At 36.2% G+C, this 26,415-nt stretch overlaps 1 protein-coding gene and 1 non-coding gene across 5 annotated transcripts in view; both read right to left on the reverse strand.

The window, feature by feature from the left end:
* Positions 1–26,415, reverse strand: part of RB1 (RB transcriptional corepressor 1) — a 315,901-nt gene that overhangs the window by 99,787 nt on the left and 189,699 nt on the right. The window lies entirely within an intron of this gene.
* LOC119054200 (small nucleolar RNA SNORA42/SNORA80 family) lies at positions 7,952–8,091 on the reverse strand. The gene has a single exon (XR_005083463.2). It is a non-coding gene; the product is annotated as a small nucleolar RNA SNORA42/SNORA80 family (small nucleolar RNA).

Raw genomic sequence — 26,415 nt, forward strand, 5'->3', positions numbered from 1 at the left:
TTCTTCATTAAAAACTGAACTTCAGAAAAGTGTACTTTCACAAGGCCCTGTTTAAATTGTGAGTTAGATACTGGTTTAGAAATGCATAGTATTAAAAGTTTCCAATAAATAGATTAAACAAATGTACTTGAAAAATAACTAAATAAAATTTATTAAAAAAAAAGTGTCCAATATGCCCATTACAGAGATAATGCAAAAGTTTGTATTTTCCAAAAATAAGTTACATTTTAAAAAGTTTGTTACTAAATTACGTTCATTTTTGTTTAATATTCAATTATTAGTAACAGGTAAGTCATTTTACTTCTCCATCTTTCTCATTTCAATGGTTAAAAGAAAAAACTTAAACTACAAAACAAATTCTAAAAGCCAGCATTAATTAATGAGTAAATGAAAAAATTTAGACAATTAATTTATCTTAAAACATGAAAAGGTTAAGTAAAATGACCATATATTAATAAAAATAATAAATGTTTACCACTTTTTAATAAAGATAAAATCAACCAGATATTAAACTACCGAAAACAATGAACTTAAACAAAAGACAGACAGATTTAAGTTAGTCTTTGAAGAATTCTTAGAGTATATAATCAAAATCTTAAAGAGAAATGATCTGTTATATTTACTGAAAGCAAGATGCACTAAAATGTAGCAAAAATAGAAAATGTTTTTTAAAGAGAAACAAATCCAGCTGTTCCCTATTCTACATTTCCTTATCATGTTCAGAATCTAGCACTTATAGGAAAACATAAACAATACTTTTGATATTAGATTATTTCTAACAGAAAAAATATGAAGAACCAAAAGTAAACTCATAAAACCTCACAACACTTACATGTATTTTAAAACTAGTTCATGACAGTTCAGTTTTAAAAACAAGCCATAAATATTTGTAAAATATAAAGGTCATAAACATGAAAAAAAAATATATAAAGGTCAGGACTTTCGTCAAGATGGAGGCGTAGGTGGAAACATTGTGCCTTCTCCCACAACCAAGTCTAAAACCAACAAAGTTTTAGCAACAAAAAGCAGTGAAACCACATAAAATTGAATAATATGGGAGTCTGACAACAACAAACCACTCAGCAAGATGGGTAAGAGGGGCAGAGTCAGCAGCAGAGCAGGTCAGGCAAGAAAGATCCCCCGACCCAGGCAAACAGGCAGCCAAGGGCAAATCCCAGATGTGTGGTAGCTACAGGGTAAACCCAGTGAAGGCGCAAGGCAGCAGGCTGACCACAGTCACACATTTGTGCGCAGATAAACCAGCAAAGGAGCGAGCAGTGAGACAGACCACACAGGCCCCAGTGGCAGGAAGTAGCAGTGGGGACGGCCATTGATCCCTCTCTGACCCTGCCCCCACATACAGCATCACAAACCAGCAACTTGGGTGGCCCCACCCTGGTGAAAAACTAAGGCTCCTCTCTTCATATGTAACAGGTGTGAACACATCAAAACATGGCTCAAGAAGAACTCGAAGCCCCAGACCCGATAAATCTAAGCAAACAAGAAATTGCCAACCTATCAGAGGCACAGTTCAAAACACTGGTGATCAGGATCCTCACAGAACTGGTTGATTTTAGTCACAAATTAGAGGAACATATGAAGGCTAAACTAATTGAAATGAAGGGAAATGCACAGGAAACCAATAGTAATGGAAAGAAAACTGGGACTCAAATCAAGGGAGTGGACCAGAAGGAAGGAAAAAATGACCAAACAGAAAAGAATGAAGAAACAAGAATTCAAAAAAATGAGGAGAGGCTAAGGAACCTCCAGGACATCTTTAAACATTCCAACAACCGAATTATAGGGGTACCAGAAGGGGAAGAGGAATAGCCACGAGTAGAACACTTATTTGAACAAATAATAAAGGAGAACTTCCCCAATTTGGCAAAGGCAATAGACTTCCAGGAAATCCAGGAAGCTCAGAGAGTCCCAAAGAACTTGGACCCAAGAAGGGACACACCAAGGAACATCATCATTACATTAGCCAAGATGAAAATGAAGGAGAGAATCCTAGAAGCAGGAAGAGATAAGGGGACAGTCACCTACAAAGGAGTCCCCATCAGACTGTCAGCTGATTTCTCAAAAGAGACCTTACAGGCAAGAAGGGGCTGCAAAGAAGTATTCTAAGTCATGAAATCCAAAGACCTACAACCAAGTTTGCTCTATCCAGCAAAGCTTTCATTTAGAATGGAAGGACAGATAAAGCGCTTCTCAGATAAGATCAAATTCAAGGAGTTCATCATCACCAAGCCATTATTATATGAAATGTTAAAGGGACTTACCTAAGAAAAAGAAGATAAAAAAGATGAACAGTGAAAGGACAGCAAACTCACAGTTATTAACAACCACACCTAAAACAAAAGCAAACTAAGAGGACAGCTAGATCAGGAGCAAAACCATAGAAATGAAGATCACATGGAGGGTTAGCAACAAGGGAGTGCGAGAAGGACAAGGGGGGAGAAGGTACAGAAAATAAGTAGCATAGACAGTAGATAGAAAATAGATAGGGGGGAGGGTAAGAATAGTAGGGGAAATATAGAATTTAAAGAACTTGAGACACATGGTCATAAACTAAAGGGGGGAATGGTGGGGGAGGGGTGTGCAGGGTGGAGGGGAATCAAGGGAGGGAAATAGAAAAACTGTTAATGGCATAATCAATAAAATATGTTTAAAAAATAAAATAAAGGTCAAAAGTTGGTTTTACTTTATAATTAAAGGTAAATGAACTTAGATGATTTAAGAGTAACTGTCCTAGAGTGCTTCTAAAATTTTATTAAACTCAGTAATAAATAACAGCTTCTAATTTTCTGCACAAATTCAGGAACTATATTAATGAGAATAGATGCAAGATACTTCTACTCTGTATTTGTCAGACATCCAGGTTCAACAGCCCTTCCTCACTATTAATTAGGAAATGACTATAAGTTTAGAGACTGAAAATTTTAAGATTATATTCAAGTAATTTTCTAAAACCATGACTTTATAGAACATGTTCTGAACCAGAATACAAGTGCTTCCATTCCTGCATGTTCAGTACAGAGGATATTTTTGAGCTATGCTTCTACAGTTATTATCTTCCTTTTTGTTTCTACTTAAATAATGAACTAACACTGACCTACAGTAATTAGTGACATAACTCACACCTAAAGCAATATAACGAATTCCAACTATAGTGGAACAGAGAATACTGCCCAGATTTAACAATGCTACAGCTCAGTGACACCTTTATTCCCTGAATTTTTTCCATTTTTTCGGATTTAATCTTTATTTTTTCCAATAGCATTTAGTCCCATTATACCTCTCTCCCTGCAGCAATCACCACACTATTATCTTTATCCATGAGTACTCCTTTTTGCTCAGTCTCTCCAGCCCCAACCTCCCCTGCTGCCCACAGCTATCATCTGCTCTCTATCTATGAGTCTCTGTTCTGCATGTTAGTTCAGTTTGTTCATTACATTCCACATATGAGTGAAATCATGTGGTATGTGTCTTTCTCTGATTGGCTTATTTCACTTAGCATAATGTTCTCCAGGTCCATCCATACTGTTGCAAAGGATAAAATTTTCTTGTTTACAGCCAAGTAGTATTCCATTATGTAAATGTCCCATAGTTGCTTTACCCACTCATCTACTGATGGACACTTGGGCTGCTTCCATATCTCGGCAATTATAAATAATGCTGCAGTGAATATAGGGGTGCTTTGGTTCTTCTGAATTGGTGCTTTGGGTTCCTTTGGATATACTCCCAAAGTAAGGTTGCTGGGTCAAAAGGCAGATCCATTTTTAATTTTTGAGGTATCTCCATACTGCTTCCCACAGTGGCTGCACCAATGTGGATTCCCACTAGCAGGGAAAAAGAGTTCCCCTTTCTCCACATCCCTGCCAGCACTTGTTGTTTGTTGATTTATTGACAATAGTCATTCTGATAGGTATGAGACAGTATCTCATTGTTTTAATTCCCATTTTTTTGATAGTTAGTGACTTTGAGCATCTTTTCATATTTCTTTTGGCCACCCATATGTCCTCTTTGGGTAAGTGTCTATTCAGGTCCTTTGCCCATTTTTTACTTGGGTTGTTTAAGAATGGGGGGAGGGGCATCTCAGGAAAAGAAGAAATAGATCTAATACCATTTAACTGTATTCTTGGTTCTCTTTTCTTAAGAAAACTCTGCATAGTAGAGGAAAAGGGATGAAGTGAAGGAAACTAACAATTGTGATGTTTCTAAAATGTACATTCTCATAAATGTTCATTTATTCATCACAACAATTCTATAAAGCATTATTATCCCTATTTTGCAGACAAAAACACCCGAGATACAGAGACATAACTTGCTCAGAATCACACCATAACAAGTTATATGACACCTCTGAACTTCAGCTTTGCTTATTTGTAAAACAGAGATAGCAATGTTTTGTGAAGAACAAATAAGGCCTGGTGACTCCAAAACTCAGGCTCCTTCTGCTACAGCATAGTGACACAAAGAAAAGAACACATACACAGAGAAAACATGAATAAAGAAATTAATCACGATGGTGCATATACCCAACAGTAAACTAATAAACACCCTGAGAACCACACAGAGGTTAAGGGCAGTCTCTGGAACAAGAGAGCCTGAGTTAAAATCTGGCTCCGTCATTATCTTAGCTTTGAGAACAAGGGAAACTTTCTCGATTTCTTGTTGCCTGAATTTCTTCATCTGTGAAATGGTGGCAACAAGAGCACATATTTCACAGGGTTGTGTGAAATAGATGAATTAACACATTTCAACACTTTTAACAGTGCCTATAACAGCACAATGTACAAATACTGCCTGTTATGATTTCTACACAAAAATATCATACACATAATCAAGACCCATTTTGATGCAGGTCTACATGATGACTAGGAAAGATTCTAAAGAAGTATACCAGTGAAGCAGTACTTGTAAAAGCTATCACTAGTGAGCTACCTAAGAGATTTCTGAGTTAGGCATTTTTTTCCATCCCTGATTTCTTTAGGTCCTGTGCCAATTCAAGAACAAGGAAAAGGCACGGTATGGGCAATGCAGGAAGAGGAAGGGAGACATGAATGAACAAGTCATGAATACTTTTCTACAGTGACTCTAGCAATTACTCATGTATCAGAGTGTTCAAAAAGGAGGTAAGTGCCTAGAGTGAAGAACAGACTGAGGGATCAAACATGGACTTCAGACAAAAGGCATTGGAGTAAAAGTTTAGGCATGAAAAATATTTTATGTTTAAAACCATAAACAGATCTGGATCAAGAACTCAACCTCACTTAACTATTTAATAAGACTTGCATTAATTATACCAGCTATCTCAGTTTCTTTGAGTTTTCTGTATTTTTTAACATTTGAGGAACCACAAAAAACCTCACTAATGCTTCATCGATCCTTAACAATTTTGAAGATAGTTATTTTTAAAATTGAACTTATAGTCTTAGATCTTTTAAAAGTAATCATCTATTCACATTTCAGTGGATAATTGTTTCTGTGAACTAAGTTGCCACCCTTATTTTAATTGTTTGTACATATTTTAAATTCTAAATTACTTCACTAGTAGACCACAACAAGGTCACTACCAAAAATTTTATTTCTAAGATATTTCCTCCCTTTATTTTCACTTCTTGGGCTTTACATTTTTTTATTCTTATAGAAGACCTTATGGATACATGGAATCTTTCATTAAAAACTGCGAGAAAAGTCAGTTCTAACATTTCAGTCTATGGAAACATACCTAGCTTTCCATTTCATCTCATTCTCATCCGTCCCTTCAATTTCCTTGAAAAATGATCCGAATACCTAATTTTATCAATCCCAAATTATTACGTATTCTAAAATCACTTATGTTAAATTCTCATTTCTGAGAGTTGCATGATTGAAATATATGTGCATAAAAGTACTTCTCTTTAAAATATGATTTGCTCTGGTTTGCAGTCTTCTTTTAATCTTTTCTTCTTGAGGAATACATTATGCCAATAGTGTTAGTGCACAGCAAAAAGGAGCTGGTTAACACATAGTACTTTTTGTCCTTCCTATCTCTAATTAGCTCTTAGGCAAAACACTTACCTTGCTGCTCAAGATAAAACAATACATATATTATTACTCTCTTAGAATAAAATCAACTTACTACTTACATATATTATTGCCTTTTATACTGTCCCACATGCTTTACTAGATGTTATAGTGGTAATAAAACAAACGACGTGAATGATTTAAGAGAAATAATGTGGTAAAAATGAAAGGAACACTTTACAGATATTCTATGTTTCTTTTTCCTAACATGCAAAACTGGAATCATTCCTATACCTTCTATTCTGAGGAGTTAAGTGTAAAGAACCAACAGAGTATTCCACATGAAAGCCCTATTATAATGTCAGGGCTTTAGTCATCCAGAAACTGGCCATTCTGAAGAGTGGTCCACAGGCTAGCACCATCAGAATCATCTGAGAGCTTGTAGAAATGCTGAGCCTCGAGTCCCACCCTAGACCTACTTGATAAAAATCTATATTTTAACAAGATCTCTAGGTGACTCCTACAAAAATTAAAGTTTGAAAAGCACTGCTTTAAAAAAAAAACCTCAGCCTGGAGAAAAACTTTGTCAAGCTAGTTGCTCCAAAACCCCAGAAGGACAAAGGGCATATACAATAATAGTGCACTACTGATTTAGTCAGATTAGGAGGGCAATTTAAATCAGGTGTTGTAGACTGGTAAAATCTGAATGCTGAAAAATAATAACTCACAGGGAAAGAGAAAGGAAAGGCAGAAAAAAATGAAAAGAGTAGAAATAGAGGACAATATACTCCAGAGGCAAATGGGAGTCCAGCTCACAAGTAATATAGTAATGTTTACAATGCTATCCCTAACTTTACAAAAAGTAAAATTAAATATCTTCTGTAGAAGAAGATGAAGTATGCATTCAAGAACATTTCCCTAAAAAACCCCAACTTAAAAAACTTAGTGCATAGAATAATCTGCTAAATTAACTTTTGTAAAATATCTCATTTACCAATAAAGCTAGTTTTCCATTTTAACAAAGTTAAAAACTCTATATCTTTTAAAACTAAATTAGTCTTAAATTAGTGTCCATGTACCATTGCCAAATGCTGGGCCGTAATTCCCCCTCATATACCTCATTCTAGGCTTTACTAATTCTGTATCTTTCTACATTTCCACACTTGTGCAAGTCTTTTCCCATCCATATATGATCATTCCCTCCACTGACCTTCACAGCTTATTTTATAGTGTAACATAGTGATTTACTTTTCTACTAGATTCCAAGCTTCTTTGAGGCTAGAGGCTATTTCCCACATCATTATGTACCTCACATGGGGCAAGTACAATTCCTTCAAAATATCTGATGTACAGAGAATATCAGGTATATCCAAGAAGCAATCCAAAGAAATATGGATTCACATTCAGTAATAGCAAATAATTTTTAACACTGAAATAGTTTTGTAAAAATATAAAATACTTGAGCTAAAAAGGCTCAAATCTTTTGGTCTATCTCAATTTACAAAGCAAGAAATTGAGACAAAAACATTAACTTTTACATAAAAAAGCTAGCACCTCAAGCCAGGTTTTCCGATTCCATATACTACATTAGGTCACACTGTCTCTCACTGGTAAAGGTGATTTGTTCCACAGATGAAAGAATTCTCTAGCTATAGTAAGTGTTTGGGGAAGTAAGACTGGAAAGGTAAGGCAGGGACAGATAATCACACCAGAGAGGCAAAATTTTTCTGAATTGCAATTGGGAGCCATTATAAGTTCTTGAACAGATATATAGCATGAACAAGCATTTAGGAAGATTAACTTGGTACCAAACTATAAAGTTATAAAGCAGAGAAAAGTGTCAAACCTAGGAGATACTCTAGGAGCTTACAATAATAAGACAAATAAGAAGGTTATGATCTTATCCAGGGAAATACAAATTAAATAGATTTTTTTTTCACACTGTACAACCCCCTTCAGTGCTCACAGCCCACAGATAAGGAGGCTGGGCAATGGTTCAGGGCTGCAGTTTACTCTGGCATGGGTACACTACGAGAAGCCCACAGGGTGAAATAGATTTTTAAAATAATAATAAAATAAACCTAAGAGACAAGATAAAGTTTTATTTTTAAATTACAAAATTCTGTACCTAACTATACAGAAAAAGATGGACAAAATCCTCAGTATTCAATCCTGGATGACTTAAAAAGTAATGTAAAAATATAGATGTTGGGAAGCAAAGTTGTGTTTACAACAAAATAATTTCAAATCTGAATGGTGAAATCAAGTCTCCTACACTACTTAAGAAATTACTAGTTAGCTATGGGACTTATGGGCAAGAAATTAGGAATACACTGGTCAGAGTGAAAGAGGTTAAAGCCTTAGCTATATTTTCACAAAGAATCAGAATTTTAAAAAATAAAATAAAATGTTTCCTTTTACTGGTAAAAAATAAATATATGACTGTTTTACATAGCTCTTGAGGAGCTTTTAACAACCCAACATAAAATATTTCTCACTATAGAAGCATGGTAGTAGAAATATAATTTTTACATTTAATATTTAAATATTTATATTTTATATGTAATATTTTACAATATTTATTTATAATATAACCAGCATCATATTACTTCATTGCACTAACCTGTATTTTTTAAAAAAGCATTCAACATGGCTTCATTATTACCTTACAATTCACTCACCCTCCTGAGACACAGCTCTTAATAAAATGCAGCATTCTTTTAAAACAATTTCTAATGGTAAGTACCAAAACCTTTGTGCAAAGTGCACCAGAGGTTAATTATCCAACACACAAATATAAAACGGATATCCTTTGGAGCTTTTTCAAAGCCAAAGGCTTTTCTTCCTTTTGTGTTCACTTCCTGTCAAGTTTGGCATTTCAAAAGAACACCAAAGAAGCTTAAGATTTTTTATAAGTTTGTCAAAAAAAAAACTATCCCAGTACAACTGCAGTGATTGTATAAAATAGGCCTTTGTTTAAAATTTAGAAAAATAATAAATAAATAAATATATTTAATCTCTTCCTATATAAAAATGCTTTGGTCAAATATTTGTGTAAATGAATGAAGAAACTTGCTAATGTTTGCTGACTGAAGAAAAATAGTATGACAAAATCCATTTTAATGAGTCAGCTATATTTAACAACAGTTAAAAGAGACTCAACTTTCTTATGACTTATTAAAATTAACCAGAAATACTAGTTAATAACCAGCACTTCTATGCTTTCCACACAGTAACAGCCATCTGAAACAGCATTATTCAGAAGATAGGATTCATTTAATATAGGAAAACAGAAATAATACCCTAAATATTATTTAGTACACATATATTTATAAACACTATCTGAATCACTATATGTAACTAAATGCTATATGTAACTCTTCCAGCCATGATGAAGGAGCAGAGGCTAATTTGTCTTAAACAACTACAGAATCAAGCAACATAAGTGAAATAATAGTTTTCAGACACTGAACAACAGACAGTAATTCTGAGAGAAAGAAAACAAATGGGAAACCTCACCATTGCCTCTGCTTTATGTCTGGAGAGAGTTCCCAGGCTACAATGAAGGCAGGACAAACAGAAATAGAGCTTAATAGTCTCCCTGGTTGAATTGAAAATTCAAGAAACCCAAGACAGTTAAAACTAGATTGACAGAATACCAGAGGTAAGAGTTAAATAGAAGAGCTGAAAAGAGAGAGCTACAGAGATCTGTGGAGGGTTACTATCAAGTCTTCTGTGGAGTACAGATCAGTATATTCATGTGAAGAAACTACCAAAAGCCAGGGAAAAAACCCAGAGGAAGAAGCCAAACCATTCCAAGAGCTAACACAGATCCAGGAAGAGTTCTGATTTCCACCAGCCAGAGCGCAAAAACCTTGCAATATATGGGGTGGACATCAGGAAGAGTACTCAAAAGAGCACTGCCTCAATAATAAGAAAAATCGGTAACAGATTAAAGACTATTCTGGCTTTGTCTAAAAAAAAATACCACCGATAAAAGCCTTGAAAGAATCACATGGTTTTCAAGTAACTATATTGTATGCCAAAACACAGCTCAAGAATAGTAAAAGGAATATATGAAAATATCTAGGAACCATAAAAGTAAAATTCATAATTGCTGGTATCCAATAAAAAATTACTAAGCAGACAAAAAGGCATAAAAACATAAACCTTAAAAAGGAGAAATACCAATCATTAGAAACAAACCTAAAAGGACATGGCTATTAGGGCCTGACCAGGGGGCTCAGCTGGTTGGAGCATCATCCCATACACCAAAAGGTTGCAGGTTTGATTCCCAGTCAGGGTACATACCTAGGCTGTGGGTTCGGTCCCCAGTCAGGTCATGTATGGGAAGCAGCCAGTCTATGTTTCTCTCTTTCTCTCTCTCTTCCTCTCTCTCTCTCACCCTTCCTTTCTGTAAAATCAATAAACAAATCCTCAGGTGAGGATTTTTAAAAAAAGACATAGATATTAGAATTAGTAGAAAAGGATTTTAAAAGTTATTATTAGCTATATTCTATATGTTCAAGAAGGTAAAGGAAAGAGCAAACATGATAAAGAAATATATGGAAGAAATAAAAAAGATTCATATCAAACTTCCAGAGATAAAAATATTGTGTCTAAAATTAAAAATACAGTAGATGGGATAATAAGATTAGACATTTTAGAAGAGAAAAATTAATGTACTTGAAGATTTAAATATAGAAGCTATCTGACATGAAACTGAAAAAAACTGGTATCTATTAAAAAAAAAGAAAATAATATCTGTGAGCTACGGGACAACTTCAAGTGATCTAATTCATATGTGACTGGAATCTCTGAAGGAAGGTGTGGGTGTCAACAAAAATATTTTAAGAAAATAACAGCCGGGATTTCCAAATCTGATGAAACTTATAATTCTACATACACATGCAAAATGCTGAGCAAAAGATATATGAAGAAAACTAAACCCAGGCACATCATAAATTGCCTTAAACCAGTGATAAAGAAAAAATCTTAAAAGCAGTCAGAAAGAAAAGTCCCATTAGCTACAGAGAAATTAATAAGAGGAAGACTACATCAGAAATAATACAAACAGAAAACAGTGGAGCAAGACTTGGTGGCTGCTGTAGGTGGATCAAGTCTGATCTCCTCAATTAAAGAGCAAAGCCCAGGACCCCACTGTGGAATTCACAAATATACCACAGAATACCAGGTTTAAGTTGCAGATTTTATCAACACAAATTTCCTGAGGTACAAGATGTAGGGACTGTAAATGTAAATGGGGGTTTATGTCAGCCTTCTGGAATACAATATTGAAGGCATTCTTCTTAGTGGGCTGTCTAGAAAGTGTATTCATTCTATTAAAAAAGTCATCCAAATTGGCAGCAATGAACGTGTGGCTGGCATTAGAGTGAACAAAGAAAAAGTATACGTTGATTTGTCAAAAAGAGGAGTTTCTCCAGAAGAAGTTGTCAAATGTAAAGGTAAATTCACCAAATCCAAACTGTCTGCAGCATTCTTTGTCACGTTGCTGAAGTATTAGAGTACATCAAGAATAAGCAACTGGAAAGCCTGTTCCAGAGGACTGCTTGGTCTCTGATGACAAGTATAAGAAAACCAGATATGGTGCCTATGATGCATCTAAGCATGCAGTCTCAGACCCATCTATTTTGGATAGTTTAGATTTGACTGAAGATGAACAGGATGTACTCATTAATAATACTGAGCGGTGTTTGACCCCATATATTGTCAAAGTTCAAGGAGATATTGAAGTGGCTCGTTATGGTTATGAATGGCATCAATGCCATGAAAGAAGCACTCAGAGCAGGTTTGAATTGTTCCATAGAAACCATGACCATCAAGATTAATCTAATAGCTCTTCTTAGAGCATGTGATGACTACAACAACCCTGGAGAGGACAGAAGGCCTCTCTGTTCTCAATCAAGCTATGGCTGCCATTAGAAGACTGAAGAATGGAGAAAAGAGGTGTCTTAACTGTTCAAATGGAGCCCAAAGTGGTCACAGATACAGATGAAACTGAACTTGCAAGGCAGCTGAAGAGGCTTGAGAGAGGAAATGTAGAAGTGGATGGAGATGATAATGCAGAAGTGGAAGTGAAAGTTGAAGATTAACTTGTGGAAAACAGAGCATAGTTTAAGGAGCACAAAACAACCCTTCCTGGCTATACATACACCCTGGACTTAAAAGTCTTCCAGTACTGAACACTTCAAACCTGAATATTTTTATTTCCAACTATATAAATATTGTAACAGACCAAAACATGAAATGTTCTCCTAAAATGTCAGCTTTTAGCACACAGGGGCTCCAACACATTGAGCATTTTTTAAGGGAGTAGACTAGTTTCTCTAGAAACAAATCTTTAAGCTAAGAATAGTCATAAAACTGGGCTTTCCATTTCTGATGTCTCCAGGTTGATACCTCTTTGTGGTTTAGATCTCCATTAATTTACTGGGGTACCCAGGGCAAATAATCCCAACCTTTTTATATAAATGTATCAAGTAAACATTAAATAAATTTCTGGGATACAAAAAAGAAAGAAGAAAAGAAAAGAAAGAAAAAAAGAAAGAAAGAAAGAAAGAAAAAAAGAAAGAAAGAAGGAAGGAAGGAAGGAAGGAAGGAAGGAAGGAAGGAAGGAAGGAAGGAAGGAAGGAAGGAAGGAAAGAAAGAAAGAAAGAAAGAAAGAAAGAAAGAAAGAAAGAAAGAAAGAAAACAGTGGAGCAACATTTTTTAAGTACTAAAAGAAAAAAATTGTCAACCTAAAATTCTACATTAGGCAGAATTATCTTTCAAAAACAAAAGTGATGTCAAGATTTATTTTAGAAATTAAAAACTGAAAAAAATTATCACAATAAACCCCCACACAAGAAATGTTTTTTAAAAAAGGGAGAGAATTCTTCAGACAGAAGGAAACCACATATGAAATGGAAATCTGGATCTACATAAGGGATGAAGAACACTGGAATGGTAAATATGGGTGTAACTACAAATACTTCTCTTAAGTCTCTTTCAAAGATAATTGATATTTTAAAGTAAAACTAATGTATTATGAGACTTATAACTTAGGCTGAAGTAAAAACATCTGACTCAAAGGTATGACAGCACAAAGATTGAGAATGAGGAAATGGAAGTATACTGTTCTAAGGTTCTTATAATACATGTGAAGGGAATAATACTATTTAAAGGTAAACTATAAGAAGATAAAGACATATATTATAAATCATAAAGCAACCAATTACAAAATAAAGCAAAACAAAGAAGTAAAGACAGTAAGCCCACAAAGAATATGAAATGGAATAAAACATATTCAATCCAAAAGAAGGTAGAAAAAAAGGAAAGTGGGAAAAAAAAAGAGATGAAACAAATAGAAAACAAGTAGTAAGATAGAAAATTTAAACCCAACCATACCAATGACAACATTAAATTTACATGTTGTAAGCATCCCTTAATTATTAATAAAAAGCAAAGACTGTCAGACTGGATAGACAAAGCATGACCCAACTCAACTATGTGCTGTCTATAAAACCTACTTTAAGTATAAAGACAAAAAGTACGTTAAAATAAAAGAATGGGAAAGATATACTATGCTAATATTGATGAAAAGAAAGATGGAGTAGTTTTACTATTAACAGACAAAGTAGTTTTCAGAGCAAAGAATATAATCAGAGATAAAGAGGGTCATTTTGTAAATGATTAAGAAGTAAATTCATCATGAAGACATTAAAAGTCTAATGGTTTATGCACTTAAATTCTATATGTAAGAAACTAGACTAGGTATTGTGGGACAGACCTTTCTTTAAAGTAAGACCAAAATGTTGCTTTTCAGGATCACTGTAACCCGTGCCCCTCTTATTTTCTCTCTCTTTTTTCCTCATTCCTAAGGAGGAGTCTCTTTAATTTCCTGGTCACTTCCCTCACACACTGAAGACTTTCGTTCCTAGCCCACAATTCCTCCTTTCTATCACCTGTCTTGGGTGACTTAATCATTTATTTAGCCTCTGGTTCCTTCACCTCCTCTTTGCCAGTGGTCTTCATCTTCATTCCAATTCAGTCATGTACTCCCCAAGATTATTTCTTAGAATACAGTAAATTACCCAGAAATGTTCAGTCTCTGGAACATTAAGTGGAACATCTCACTCTTTGACTACAACACCTTCCTTTCACACTCATTGTCACTACCACTAAACCTACTTAACATCATAAAAATCTCATGTTTCTTAAAACCTCTACTTTGTCCATCAATCTCCTATTTCCTATATGCAACTGAAACTACAGCCTTAACTGAAACACTTTAGGTACTCTCTGATCAGCCTCGACTTACTCACTCCATTAATCATTCTACTGCATCTTTCTTAGCCAAATCCCAATATTCTGGTTCAATCTAATTTTTCACCTTTTATAATCCTACATGAAACTGCTAGATGATGCTGAAAAAATAATACCACCACATAGAGCTCGGGTGGCACTACAAAGTTAGAATTTCTACCCTCAAAATTGCCTTCTGTGCTGCTGGGCAATCCTCTTACCTTCCACCAGTCAGCCCTCTCTATTGTTCATTACTTAGCAACAATTTCAAATTGTGTCCACTCTCCTTAAACTTCTGACTATACCACCTTGCACTCCTCACTCCATCCATATACCCACCCTCAGCAAATTACCTCAGCTCAATTTCATTTTTGTAAAGCCACACTCCCTCAATTTCCTGCCATGGTACCTATATACAACCTTGCTTGTAACTCCATTTTTCCATGCAATATTTCTCTTCCCACCCTGCCTCTCAAACAAGAGATGACATATATTTAAGGGGATCCCTTGATTCTGGATAGGCACTATGACTGCTTTGACGAACAAAATACAGCTTCAGCTACGGTCCTTTTGTTCCATAGAAGCCTTTTGGAAGCCAGCTGTTATATAAAAAAACATGATTACCCTAAAACCAAAATGCTATGAGATGTCTAGCTTCTCACAAGGAGGGAAAATGGAATGGAGGGAGAGGGGAGCACACATACTAAGAGAAGCAAGAAGGTGCCAGATTTATAAGTTAAGAAGCACCATGTAAGTGTATCTTGCCTCAAACGCCTCCTGACATTAATTACATGGTCAGGAATGAACTTCCCAGTCAAGCTGTTCCCAAATTCCTGACCCACAAAATCCCAAATTCACAAAATCCCACAAAATCCCAAATTCCTGACCCACAAAATAAAATGATTAATTTAGTCACTAATCTGTCATCTAGAAAGAACACTAATGGCTCTTTTCGATCAACATTTAATCCTGTCTTTCCCATCTTAAAAAACAATATTTCCTCTATCACACACACCTTCAGCTATATCTTTACTTCCCTTCATAGGCAAAACACTTGTTAAAGCCGTCTATAATCACTATCTCCATTTCTTATTTATCTCTCATCCAAATCCCACCGCAATCACTCCTGCCCCTACAACTTCTAACAGTCCCTGCTACCATCACCAGTGGCTTCCTTGTTGCTAAAACTAATGAACACTTTTTAGTTCTTAAAGGCTGTTCCTTCAGTAACTGAAACAGCAAACACTCACTAAGACCTTGTAATGATCTCTCTTTTTATGACACCACTTCTGATTTTCCTCCTATGTCTCTGGCTGTTCTAGTTCAATCTCTTTTGGAGGCTTCTCTCTTGTATCTATCCCTTAAATGTTGGAGCTCCTCCGGATTCTATCTTTAGCTGTCTTCTCTGTGCATACTACCCTTAGGTGACCTTATCAGTTTTCAAAACTTTGGTTACCTGATAAAACATAAGGATTAATAATAGCTTTGGAGCTAGAGAGACCCAAGTTCAAACTGAAGCACTGATATTCAGCTTGTGTGGTCTAAGGCAAGATATTATTAAGCTTCTCTAAGCATAAATTTCCTCATCTAAAATAATACTGCCAAAAGGATTATGGAAATTAAATCATATTGTAAGAAGTACACATCACATTGCTTAGCACGAGATAAACTGTCAATAAAGGATGGCGATTTTGGTTATTAAATATGTGCCAGCAGCTCTCAGGTTCATAATCCTAGCCTATATTGCTTTGCTAAGCTCCAAACACACATATGCAACTACACTTCATTCCTCTACTTGAATGACCTAAATTTCAAACTCAACATAATCAAACGGAATTCATCTTCCCAAACAAATCTCATTCAATCTCATGTATTTTAATTAATGACACTACCTAGATGTCTTCATCGGTTGACTTCTGTCTGTCCTTCACTCCCATTTTGTTTATTAATTGCCACCTCTTGTAATATGTAATGCCAGATACTGTTCTAAGTGCTTTACAAAAATCAATTCATTTAACATGGGGCACACAGATAAAATATGAAGTTTATAAATGACTAGTAAGTAGGATACATAAACACTTAAGACTGTAAGGAGGGAAGAATGATTATACATTCAAGTGGTCACAAAGGACAAAGTGGGAGTAGACCTGAAAATCTGGTAAACAAAAAGGCAGGGAAACCATTTCAAATGGGGCCAACTAAGTGAACAATAACCGCAAACAAGGTTTATGATAGTAAACATACAAGTCTGAATTGAGAAGAGAATATAAGGCAGGTATTCTAAAACATTTTGGACTCATAATCCTTTTACATTTTAAATATTATTGAGGATTTAAAAGTTTTTAGTCATGTGAACTGTATCTATATTTATTGTATTAGTAATTAAATCTTAATTTAATTAATGCAGTAATTAAATCTTAATTTAATTAAATTTTAATTAAAATGTAAATCTTAATTTCATTAAAATTACCTTCTTTTAAGAATGTAATTTATTTTAAACCAAAAAATTTATATTAACATAAATAAAATTTTATGAAAATGACCACATTTTTCAAAACAAAAAAAATTTGTGAGAACAGTGGCACTGTTTTACAATCTTACAAATAAATCTCTTTAATATCTGACTTAATAGAAGGGACGTGAATTGTAATCTGCTTCTATATTTACTTTGTTGTAATATGTTGTTTGGTTGAAGTATTAAAAAATCTGACCTCACAATATGCAGCTGGAAAAAGGAGTATTTTAATAGACATTTCAGACACTACCTCAAAACCTGACAAATGGTAACTTCTTAAAGGTTAGTGTTAGGCCCAGAATTACATAAAAGTAGCCAAGAGGAACCCGAGGCAGGCTCCAGACTGTCTTAGCAAGGAAGATAGAAAGTACAGAAAGTACAAAGAGTGCTGAACAAGATAACCGCCTTGTGCATGACCTTGTCTTTGCAGAAAAGTATCCATTGTTGCAAGCAGAGAACATAGCCATGTGTGTTCTCTCGAGATAGCCAATTGCTAACAGCTACGTCTGCTTCTGTATTTGCTTGCTTGCTCACCCCAATAAAAACCCTAGGCTGTAAGCACCAGGCACGACTCTCATTTGCAGCCATTTTGGCACCATGTCTCCGGACACCTCGAGAGTTCACCCCTGCGCAGGTAAAACTTTGGCCAATAAAGTTCCATCTTAAAATCCTGAAAGCTTCCAACCGTTTGTTGCTCACGTTGGTGGATGCTACAGTTAGCAATGCAGAATTAGACATAATATCAAGGAACAGAAATAAATTTTTCATATTCTGAGACCTATCTTGAATTTTAAATAAAATTTGTTGATGTTAATTTTAGAAAGAAAGAGGAAGGAAGAGCGAGAAAGAAAGGGTGGGAGGGCAGGAGGAGGGAGAAACAAAGAGAAACAGAGACACCTATTTGTTGTTCCACTTATTTATGCATTTATTGGTTGCTTCTTAAGTGTGCCCTTACCGGCTGAGAACTGAGCCAGGGCTAAATAAATTTATTACTCATGCATGATTTTATAACATAATGCATTGATCATTTGGAAGTATTGATTCACTGAATTATGGAAATCCTACCAATGTTGATCAATCTTTTTATAAATATAAAAAAATCACTTATTAATATTATTAATTTCACCAGAAAAGATTTTGAAGTCTGGGAAGCTGTCAGGTTTACAGTGAACACAAGCTTAATAAAATTCTAATTTTGACTTAAAAACTCAAAATTTATCATTGGCAACATTTATTGGGAGTCATTTTCAACAAAAAGCACTTGAGAAAGGAGATTTAGTACAATTAATACTTTTACTGATTCATCAATGAAGATGTTCTTTTGTTTCTCAATTGGGAATTTGGGTGTTGAAAAAAAAATGACTACTACCAGTTTGAGGATACAGTTTTGATGCTTGGGAAGGTGCCAAGTTTTATATCATTAGTATAAATGTCAACAGAGTGAAAAATAAGTAACATCTTAGTAGTAACATGACAATAGTTTTTACTTTTCAAATTTCCCTAAAATGATTTCAGGGATTGCCAGGAAATCACAAACCACACTCTGAACTGGTAACATAAGAGTATTGTTTTGTTTTTAAGCAGGCAATTACTTTCATTGAACTTGAGCTATATTTACTGGGTAGGAGCTCTTGTCTCAGTTCTGGTCTTTTGTCTTTTATTATGGGCTTTGTTTATTATACCCAAAATGTTTCAGGTTTCAAGCAGAGATGTGGGAAGACAGAATATGAGCACTTTCTCTGGTTCTCTTTTGCAGGATTTTTCTAACTCTTCAGTGGCCAAGGTTTCCCCAGCTTCAGTTGTCTAGTTTCCCTGGTCAGAAAATCCTCAAGTTTTCCCAAGGCACTTCCCACCTCTTACTACAATTTTTTTTAGCTATTCCTCTAGCCCCATATGTAAAAGCTTCCTCCCAGGGCTCATAGTTCCCCTCCTCTTCTTAAGTAGTCAGTCTACTCTTCCTGTCCAGTGATTTCAGACAGTAGCTTCTTGTATTGTGCACAGGTTTTATAGCTTTCTTTTTTGCAGGGAGTCATATGGTAGGATTCTCCTCTCTCATTACCAGATTCAAAAGGCTTTTAATCTGAGAAATTAGCATGATCTGCATTAAAAAAGATATCTTTGGCTACATGAGAGAAGGTATTAAGGTAGCTAGAGATTTGGAAAGGTCAACAGGAAGAGTGCACAAAAGCCCAGAAAAGAGACAATTAAGAAAATAAAAGTACCTGGTACACTGGCGTTTATAAAGATTTAACTGAGCCCTGGCCGGTGTAGCTCAGTGGATTGAGTGTGGGCCTGGGAACAATAGGATTGTGGTTCAATTCCCAGTCTCGGGGAAACATGCCTGGGTTGCAGGCCAGTTCACAGCAGGGGACGTACGAGAGGCATCCAATTGATATTTGATATTTCTCTCCCTCTCTTCTTCCCTTCCCCTCTAAAGATAAATAAATAAAATTTAAAAAATATTTTATTGAAAAAAATCTGATAAACATTCGAATTACTGAAAGTAAATTATCCTAACTTTACCTCATCATCTGCTGGCATAACGAACTCTTAACAGATCTAAGAAGACTGAACATCTGGAAGTCATTTAATCTAAAACTTAGGTATTGCTTATTCTAAATCACCTCTAATACTCCAAGTTTCCAGAGAACAAGATTTCACTATAGATTTTTCAATAAATTGTTTGCATTTTATATTCATATATTGTCTGTTAACATCTCTGAGGTAAAAAGAAACATAGGTGTGTTTATTCCTTCTTAAATTTACTTTGTTCCGTATTTATTATTTCTCAAGATTGTCAAAGCGAAGTTGTTGAACCCTTTCCCCATGAAATCATTAAAAATACAAAGATGTGACATCAAAATTCAACTAAATTATAGAACAACCACTATTGTGAAACACCTGAAGAATAGCTGAACAGAATTCCTGTAACTAAGAACTCCTGTTAAAAGAAGCCACATGAAACTCACCCTTAGAATTCTCTCCAGTCAATACCAGGCTAAGAGTGTAGTTGGAGGCATTCTAAGCTACCTTCAGGTAATAATCTCCAAAAGAGTAAAAATCATATTAAAACATCAAAATTACTTAATTATAAAAAAACCACCCTAGAGAAGCATCTGAAGGCTAGCTGAGCAGAATTCCTTTAACCAAGGATATACCCACATATGGAGGTTAAGAATCAGGAGGGATATTTCAGCTATGGAAGCCCACAATGCGAAGTGAAGTGTCCCAACGCCACGTCAGCAACCCCAGCCCAGACCACCAGTGCTAGGAAGAGGAGTCCCCACAACAGCAACTGTGAAAATCAGCAGGAACTCAGTCCAGTAAGATAACAGGCTGCTGTAGTAGACCCAAAGATCCTATTAAAAGGGCTCTAGCACATACTCATTTACTCACTCACAAACACTTGCCCTAAGCTCCAGAGAAGGGACAGTAGCTCAAAAAACATCAGGGACTTATAAGGAGAAACTGTATCATCTGGATTCAGGGCAAGGACTAGAGTTTCTCTAAAACTAAAGTGCTGTCAGGTACCATTGTTCCTTTATTGAGTTCTCCTTCCACACAGCCTGCCGGAAGGTGGACACCAATAAATCTGAGTCTCCATCAACAGGGCTAACACCATTCTCACTCCACTCTATTGATTCTCTGAGACCCCACCATACCAAATTCATGTATCAGCCCAAACTTTTTTCAGAGGCTAATCCACACAAGCAGCAGGCCTGGGTCTACACTGCAGAACAGGGACTTTATATCGCTGGGTCCCAGAGGATAATTCCTACGTAAAGGCCGCTCTGAGACATCTCCATGTAGCAGATCTACCTAATAAATAGAAACAAACACAGGGAAGCATCCAAAATGAAGACACAAAGAAACATGTCCCAAATGAAAAAAATAGAACGAAGCTCAAAACCACCCCTCCAAAAAAACTATCACTTGCAGAGTTGAAAATACTGCTTATAAGGCTGCTCAGTGAACTTAAGGAATGAGTAGATGATCTTATACCACAAAATAGGAAACATAAAAAGGGACATAGAAACCATAAAAAAAAGAAATGAATATAATAACTGAAATTTAAAATATACATTAGGTGGAATCAAAATCAGATTAGATGTAGCAAATTGAATCAGTGATTTAAAACACAAGGTAACAGAAAACACCCAATCAAAACAATAAAGAAAAAATAATTTTTTAAATCAGGCTAAGGCAACTATCCTCACCCTTTTTGATAACAGGAACTGGTTCAGTGGAAGGCAGTTTTCCAACATGATATCGAGGGAAGCTTCCCTTGCTCGCTGCCGCTGACCTCCTGCTGTGTGGCCTGGTTCCTAACAGACAACGGATGGGTACCTGTCTGTAGCCCAGGGGTTTGGGACCCCTGGTATAAGGGACCTCTGGGACAACATCAAGCACAGTAACATTCACATTATAGGGGTAATAGAAGAAGAAAGAGAGAGAGAGAGCAAGTGACTGAAAACTCATTTGGAAAAATAATAACTGAAAACTTCTCTAACCTAGCACAGGAAACAGACATATAAGTCCATTAAGCACAAAGAATCCCACAAAAAATGAACCCACACATACCCACACCAAGACAAATAACCATTAAAATGCCATGACAAAGACAGAATCTTAAAGGCAGCAAGAGAAAAGCTGTTATTTACCTACAAGGAAACTTCCTTAAGACTGTCAGCTAATTTCCTAACTATGACTTTGCAGGCCAGAAGAAACTGGCAAAAAAAATTCAGAGTGATTAAGAGCATGCAACTACAACCAAGCTTACTCTCTCCAGCAATTACATAGAATCTTAGGATAGAGGTGGTAGATGGTGGCCAGGTAGGTAGGAGCCAAACCCAATTCTCCTAGAAATACCTATCTAATCTTCTGAGGAACAGAGTGAACAGCCAACGGAATCTCAGCTTATATGAAGTTTGGAGGCCAAATTTTGTGGAGGACATTGAAAAACAAACAGTGAGGAGATTGCGTTGGGACACTAAGGTTCCTGAGATCTGTGCAGGGACCTAGGCCGCTGTGGCCCCCCACCCAGCACCTGCAGCAGGATACTTGGAGAAGAGTTAGAACACCAGCTCTCTCCTCTACCAGAGCAGAAGGACTGGCTGGCACCAGGAGGGGCCTGGATCCTGGAAGTCACTGGGAAGAATAGAGACACACAGAGGTGGTGTATACCTGCTGGGGCTGTGGATGCTGGCTAGGTCACTACCAGAGAAACTGGGGAGCCAGGAAACACCTGGAGACCTTAGGAAGAAGAATTGGACCATGTAGGACCCTGACCCGGATGGTCTTCAGTCTGGTTAGAAAGTTGGGCTGTGTGAAAAGCCGAGCACTTGCTAAGAATGATGGGCTTAAACAAAAGGCTTTTACTGGGGGGGGGAAAAAAAAGAAGCTCGCAGCTGTTTTGTAAGGAACTCTGGAGCAGCGGCTGGCTCCTCCTAAGGGTGATTTGAGCTGCGCCCCACCCTTGGCTTGGGGCAGCTCACAGAACAGCAGATTTAACCCCCTGAGCCTGCACTTCACTCTGATAGCTAGCTCAGCAGCTGAGTCAAGCCACTAGCCTGAAGGCTGACTGGTGCTGTTCACCCTGTGGCTGATTCTGGCTGCTACCTGCACCACTTGCCCCGAAACTGATTTGATCCAAGTGGGAGCTGGACTCACGCTGTTCATCCAATGGCTGCTGACTTGTGCTCCTTACCCAGCAGTGGACTCCAGCCACGGTGGCCTCACAAAGAGCAAGGAAGAAGCACACCACACAGACCCCAGCTCAACTGGTAGATTAAAGGAGCAGGCCTGGAGCAGATGAACCTTGCGGGCCTCACAGCTCACGGAGGACCTGGGCTGGAGGCTGGACAACTACTGTGAATATTGCTGCCCAGACCTGGCCCTCATCCTTGCAAAATCATAGGGAGGGAGAAAATCAAAGCCCAGCTCCCTTCTTCCTGGGGCATCCAGGAAGACCAGCAGAACTCAATCAACGGGTTTAAAGTCAACAGGAGGCTGATTTCTTTTTATTTCCTCTCTCTCTCTCTCTTTTTTACTTCCCCCAAGGGAAACAATAAGATCTGGAGCTGTGAAAAGTACAGACACAGATCCAAAAAGGTAGCACAAGGCTAACCCCAACAACTGAGAAACTAACACAAATTTGACTTTGCTATCCCGTAGTACCGGCATTTTATTGTTCATTTGCATTGTTATTATTTTTTTATTATTTTTAATTCTTTTATTTTATTAGCATTTTTTATTTCTCTTCTTTCTGTTTAGTTTTCTTCATTTTATTTTTCTATTTAATTTCATCATTTGACTGGTTTTCCTTATTCTCTTTCTCATATTGTATTTTAATTTTACTTCTTTCATGTCACTCGTGTTCCAATTACACACTACTCTCGATCACGTACTTTCTATTCTTGTTATCCAAATCATATATTTCTTGTCATATTATTGTTGTTCCAGTACTATCGTAAATAATTTTTGTCCCATAATAATGTAAATACTACACAACATCCCTCCTGACCTTAGTCCATTTCACTATATTCCTGAGCTTTATTACTGTTGTAGTTAACTATTCTCTTTCACACTATGCCTACTTTCTATCCTTTACTCTCACAATATCTCATCATCTAACCTTGCACAAGTGCTCTGTTTTTTGGATTCAGGTTACAATCCTCCTCTACTCTAACAGGAGTCTCATCTCTCTTTCACCTTTTATAAAAAAGTGGCTTGTTGGGTGAAATATCACAATTAACACTACTTATCCAAAGGATCTGCCATCTCTTCTCTAGTTGCTGATACTTTAAATCCCATAGAACACTCTCCAGCTGTCTAATCCATTTTGCTTACCCCCTGACACTTATCATGAATAGGTGGGAGCTGAGAACATCAGTGTATGTGCTGGAGGAGAAAAACCACCAATAAAGGAACCAACAAAAGGTAAAACCCCAAATACAACAAGAGAGACCACACAAACAGAAGAAAGGGCAAACCTAGAGTATCCAGAAAAGGAGATCAAAGAGACCACACCACTGAAACCCAGATAATTCCTACAACAAAAGTTCACCCAACAAAAAGGGCTAGCAAACGCAAACATCAGGAAGTGCAGAAACAAACACAAAGAGTCACCTAAAATGGGGAGAAAAAAAACCTGCAGTAAAAAGCAATGGAAGAGCCCCACTAAAAGAGCTAAATGAAATAGAGGCAAACAAACTACAAAATATAGAATTCAAGAGAATGGCTTTAAGGACGCTTAAGGAACTCACAGAAAACTACAAGGAACTGAGTGAGAATTATAACACTGTGAAAAAGAAAATACAAACTATAAACAAAAACGGGGAAGAAATGAACAATAAAATCCCAGAAATAAAAAAACACATAGAAGGAATCACAGGCAGGCTGGATAAAGCAGAAGACCCAATTAGTGAGCTGGGCGATAAGGTGGAAAGAAACACCCAGGCAGAGCAACTGCATGAAAAAAAGACTAAAAAAATATGAAGACAGCTTAAAGCAACTCCAAGATAACGTGAAAAGCAACAGCATTTGAATTATAGGAATACCAGAAGAAGAAGAGAAGGAATAAGAAATAAAAACCCTGTTTGAAAAGAAAATGACAAAAAACTTTCTGATTCTGGAAAGGGAAAAACCATGAAAGTTCAGGAAGCAAAGAGAGTCCCAATAAAGATGAACCCAAAGAGGCTCACTCCAAGACATATCATATTTAAAATGCCAAGTATTAAAGACACAGAATCTTAAAAGCAGCAAGGGAGAAACAAGAAGTAAAATACAAAAGGACTCTGATAAGGCTAGCAGCTGATTTCTCAACAAAAACACTCCAATCAAGAAGAAAATTGCAAGAGATATAACAAGTAATGAAAAACAAAGGCCTATAACCAAGATTATTCTACACATCGAGGATCTCAATTAAAATGGAAGGTGAGATAAGGTTTTTCCCAGACAAAGGAAGGCTGAAAAAATACATCTCCACCAAACCAGCCTTATAAGATTTACTATAAGAAGAAAAGGAAAGGAGTGAGAGAGAGGAACACAGACACACAGGGGGGAAATGTACAAATACCTACAATAATAACCTTAAGTGTTAATGGATTAAATACTCCAAAAAAAGACATAGAGTAGATGAATGGATAAGAGAACATGACCCACACATATGCTGCCTACACAACAACCACCTCAGAACAAAAGACCCACATAGGCTGAAAGTGAATGGCTGAAAAAAATTATTCCAAGAAAATGGACAGGAAAGAAAAGCTGGGGGTGGGGGAGCAATACTTATATCAGACAAAATAGACTTCAAAACATGGGCCATAAAAAGAGACCCAGAAGGACATTTCATAAAACTCAAGGGAAGAATCCATTAAGAGACATAAATATTATAAATGTATATGCACCCAACATAGGAGCACCAAAATATATCAGGAAAATCTTGGAAGACTTCAAAAAAGATATAGACAGCAACACTATTATAGTTGGGGATTTTAATACCCTAGTATTAAAAATGAATAAATCTTCCAAACAAAATATCAACAAAGACATTGTGGCATTGAACAAAGCCCTAGATCAAATGGACTTAACTAATATATATAGAGTTTTTCATCCCAAAGAAGCAAAATACACATTTTTTCCAATGCACATGAACATTTTCAAAGACAGACCACATGACAGGATACAAAACAACTCTCTACAAATTCAAGAAACGTGAAATCAGGGCAACCATTTTCTCTAACTGCAAGGGACTAAAACTAGGAACCAATCTCAAGGACAAAACTCAAAAACACTCAAATTCATGGAGATTGAATAGCATGCTATTAAACAATGAATGAGTCGAGAATAAGATTAAGGCAGAAATCAGAAAGTTTCTGGAAACAAATGAAAATGAGCTCACAAGAATCCAAAAGTTATGGGACAGAGTGAAGGCAGTCCTGAGAGGAAAGTTCACAGCAATACAGGCCTACCTGAAAAAGATAGAAACATTTCAAATAAGTAACCTAACCCTAACTAACCTACAAGAACTCAAAGAACAACAACAAACAGCAGCATAGAATAAGTAGAAGGCAGGAAATATCCAAAGTAAGAGGAGAATTTAATAACATAGAGACTAAAAGAACAATTGTAAGGATCAATGAATCCAGAAGCTGGTTCTTTGAAAAGATAAACAAAATCGACTAGTATTTACAGACTTATCAAGAAAAAAAGAGAAAGGACCCAAATAAACAAAATTAGAAATGAAAGAGGAGGTATTACAACTGATACCACAGAAACACAAAGGATTGTAAGAAATGATTATGAAGAACTATAGGCCAAGAAATTTGAAAACCTGGGTGAAACAAAAAAATATCTAAAAAAATACAATCTTCCAAAACTCAATGAAGAAGAAGCAGAAAGCCTGAACAGACCAATAACAGCCAATATAATAGAATAGTAATCAAAAAGCTTCGGAGACACAAAAGCCCTGGACCAGATGGCTTCACAGGAGAATTTTACAAAGCATTTAAGGGAGAACTAAACCCCATTCTCCAGACATTATTTCAAAAAATTTAAGAAGATGGACTCCCAAACTCTTTTAT

Source organism: Artibeus jamaicensis, unplaced genomic scaffold (genome assembly GCF_021234435.1).
Source record: "Artibeus jamaicensis isolate MK-2021 breed Jamaican fruit bat unplaced genomic scaffold, CSHL_Jam_final contig_414, whole genome shotgun sequence".
NCBI lineage: Eukaryota > Metazoa > Chordata > Mammalia > Chiroptera > Phyllostomidae > Artibeus > Artibeus jamaicensis.